This window comes from Mangifera indica, chromosome 5 (assembly GCF_011075055.1).
Source record: "Mangifera indica cultivar Alphonso chromosome 5, CATAS_Mindica_2.1, whole genome shotgun sequence".
Lineage (NCBI taxonomy): Eukaryota > Viridiplantae > Streptophyta > Magnoliopsida > Sapindales > Anacardiaceae > Mangifera > Mangifera indica.
In genome coordinates, this window is record NC_058141.1 from 5,518,775 (window position 1) to 5,522,528 (window position 3,754).

Consider the following 3,754-nt stretch of genomic DNA (forward strand, 5'->3'; position numbering starts at 1 on the left):
AAGTCCAAGAAAAGGAAAAAGGTCGTACAAGACTTAAAAAACAAGAATAAGAAATTAAAACAAAAGAGTGACAAATATACTAGAAGAAAAGACAATACCAAAGTGATTTGTTGCAATTATAGCAACAAGGGTTATTTCGCTTGTGAATGCACAAAGTTAAGAGCAATATTATCTTATTCAACATAAAGTGTTGAAACTTTAGTTTCAGTACTGTGCTATTAACTGAGCCTTATCCTATATAGATTAGGGACTTAGGAGCCATTGACCAAGTAACTCATGACAAAAGAGCTTTAGTGGATTTGTTGAATTTCAAAGGAGATGAGTTGGATTTATGTAGATAACAACACAATGGTTTAAGTAAGAGGGATGGACATGTACAAATTAGTTTTGCAAGGTGGTGAGATTCTATACCTACATGAAGTTCAATATGCTTTAAATATTCGACAAATCTTTGTTATAATACTTGTTTTTCTTAAATTATGATATAATTTAAATTTCTTTGGATGCTCTATCAAAACATATAATAAAAGTGATTTTAATGGATTTGGTTTGTTGTTGAATGGTTATATGGTGTTAGTCACCCTTCATTATGATAATGTTAGTTTTTCATTATTTGTTATTCCTAAAAGTATGAATTTGAATGCAAATATATGATATGTCAGAATAGAACAAGCTGGCCAAAATGAAATGAATAAATTGGCTTATGAAAGTTTATTGGAAACTTTCACATAACTTAAACTGCCTAAATGAGAGCATTACTTAGTTGAAAAAACTATTAGAAAACCGTTTGACAAAACTATAGGAGCTTAACTTCTTTTGCAATTTTTATACCTATGTGTGTGTGTTCTTATGAATAAAGTTAGATATGGTGTCTCATAGTTCATTACTTTTATAAATGACTATACTTAATTCGGTATTGTCTACTTGATCTTCTATAAGTCAGAAGTGATATACCACTTTAGACATTATATAAATAAGGTTGATAATTACTTAGACAAAATGAATAAAAGTTTTAAGAACTGACTACTAAAGTCTTGAGTATTTGTCCGAAAAGTTCAATAAATTACATAATGAAAAAGGAATAGCAAAGTAGCCAATAATTCCAAGAATTCCCTAACAAAATGGTATAGCAGAGAAAAGAAATTGAACTCTATTAGAAATGATTAGGTTAATGATGGTGCAGAAAAATCTTCGACATCACTTTGTGATGATGTAACATTATCTCTTGCCTATGTGCTTAACCAAAGACTACTAAATCAGTTGCTTCCACTCCCTATGAATTATGGACAAGTAGAAAACCTGAGTTAATCATCTGTAACCTTAGTGGTTAGCAGTGTTTATCCATGACTTTTCCTATAAGTTTGAAAAACTAGGACTAAAAAGAAACGTATCTTTATAAGATACTCTAAATGCTCTAAAGGGTATGTGTTCATCCGGAAGGATTCCATTAGAAAATAAACTAAAATTGTATCGAGAGATGCTACATTCATACAAGATGTTTTTCCTAATAAGATGATATTGATAAAGGTTTCAGCTATATGTGATGAAAAAAGAATGAGGATAGGTACATCTCAATGACCATTAGTTGAGTCTAAAGAGATAATACCTATACTTGTTTCAAATAGTGAGAGTACTGAGATTAAGCTCTAGCCTATTTTGGATAGTGAGAGCAATAAACCTTAATTACTTACCTTATCTATCTTAACCTAGTGAGAGTACTGAGATTAAACTTTAATTTATTTCAGATAGTGGGAGCAATGACCTTTATTTACTTAGGAGTAAACATTTGAAAGTACCTAAATAACGTTTTGAAAGTGAAAACAAGGTTTTCATTACCATTTCTTAAGATGATGAAGAACCTAAAAGCATAAAAGAAGTTGTTTCATTCTTTTGATAAAGAAAAATGACAAGATGCATTAGAAGAATAAATGAAATACATAAAAACAAATCAAATGTGGAGTTCAGTTGACTTACCATCAGGTTAAAAACCCATTGGGAACAAATGGATTCCCTAAATCAAATGTAAGATGAATGACTCAATAGATAGATACAATTTCGCCTTATGGCAAAAAACTATACTTAACTAGAAAGTATAGGTTACTAAGAAAAGTTTTTGCTAGTTGAAAAATTCACTTCAATTTGTTTGATTTTAGCTATAATAACACATTTGAATTTAGAATTACATTAGATAAATGTCAAGAAAACTTTCCTTAAAGGAGAACTTGACAAAAAAATCTACATGAAATAACATATAGTTTTCATAGTTAAGGATCAAAAGCAGAAAGTATGCCAGCTTCTAGTGTGATGTATGACCTAAAACAGTCATCTTGTCTATGGTACTTAAATTTTCATAGGATTATAATATCTTATTTCTTTAAAATGATCAAACAAGAATGCTATGTCTATGTGACGACGTCTGATGACAAATTTACAATTCTATCTCTATATGTGATGATGTGTTGATAGCTAGAAATGATTTGGAATGAGTGATGACTATTAAAGGATGGTTGTCCATGCTTTTTGACTTGAAGAATGTGGGTGAGGCAGATTACATATTAGAAATTAAAATCTAAATGGATTGTTCAAAGAAATTTTTAACTTTGTCATAAGAGCATTATATTCAAAAAATTCTAGAAATATTCAATATAATAAACAACAAACTCGTTGACAACCTTGTGTTAAATGGCAAATTATTAAGCTAAAAAACGTGTCCCAAAACTCAAGATAAAAGAAGAGAAATGTCAAAAGTACCCTATTCAAATGTCATTGGATGTTTTATGTACGTTATGGTGCATACATGCTCATATATTTGTTTTTATTACCGGGCTGGTTAGTCGATATTAGTCAAATCCTGGAAAAGAGTACTGAAAAACTGTTAAGAGGATATTGATATATTAAAAAGGCACTGTTGATTATTGTTTATGTTGTTAAAGATCGAATTTGCGTTGGATTGACTAATGAGATGCCAATTATTTGCGTTGGATAGACCAATGCAAATAAACTTTCGACTATACTTTCTTACTTTAAAAAGATGTCATATCTTAGAATAATAAGAAATAGACATGTGTAGCCTTATCTATAATAAAGGCCGAGTATATAACCTGTTTCGTGATTGTGTAAGAAATTGTTTGGTTAAGAAGATTTTTTATGAACTGGGCAAATAAGAGGATATTGTTGGAGCAATATTTGTCCATTATTATAATTAAGATGAGATAACTTTTATAAAAAAACTCGAGTTTTATAGTATAAACAAACATATCGACACTAGACAATTTTGTAAGAGACATAATTTTCAAGAAAGAAATAAGAATACAATATATTTCTATGCATCATATGATCAATGATCCTTTGACCAAACTAGTTCCAAGAAATGTATATCTTACATATGTTAAATCTCTTGTATTATGTAGACTATGATTGATAAGTTGTTGAATTTATATATTATACGGGTGACAACATCAAAAACCATGAATTCAAATTCATTTTGTTTTGAACGTGCATTCCAAAATTCTTGGGTTTTCACTGTATACATATCATTTTATTTAAAAGCTCAATAAGATTACAATGTCATATAAGTTTGAGGTTAGCTCAGTTGTACGAGCAATTGCCTTTGGCACTAAGAAAGCGAACAAAGATGAGACATAATTCTTAAAAAAGATGGAGTTGAGAGAACATACCAATGGAAGACAAATTTCTTGAGAAAAGAATTGTAAGAGTCGAAATGTTGCCTTGATGATCAATCAAGATAAGGTCA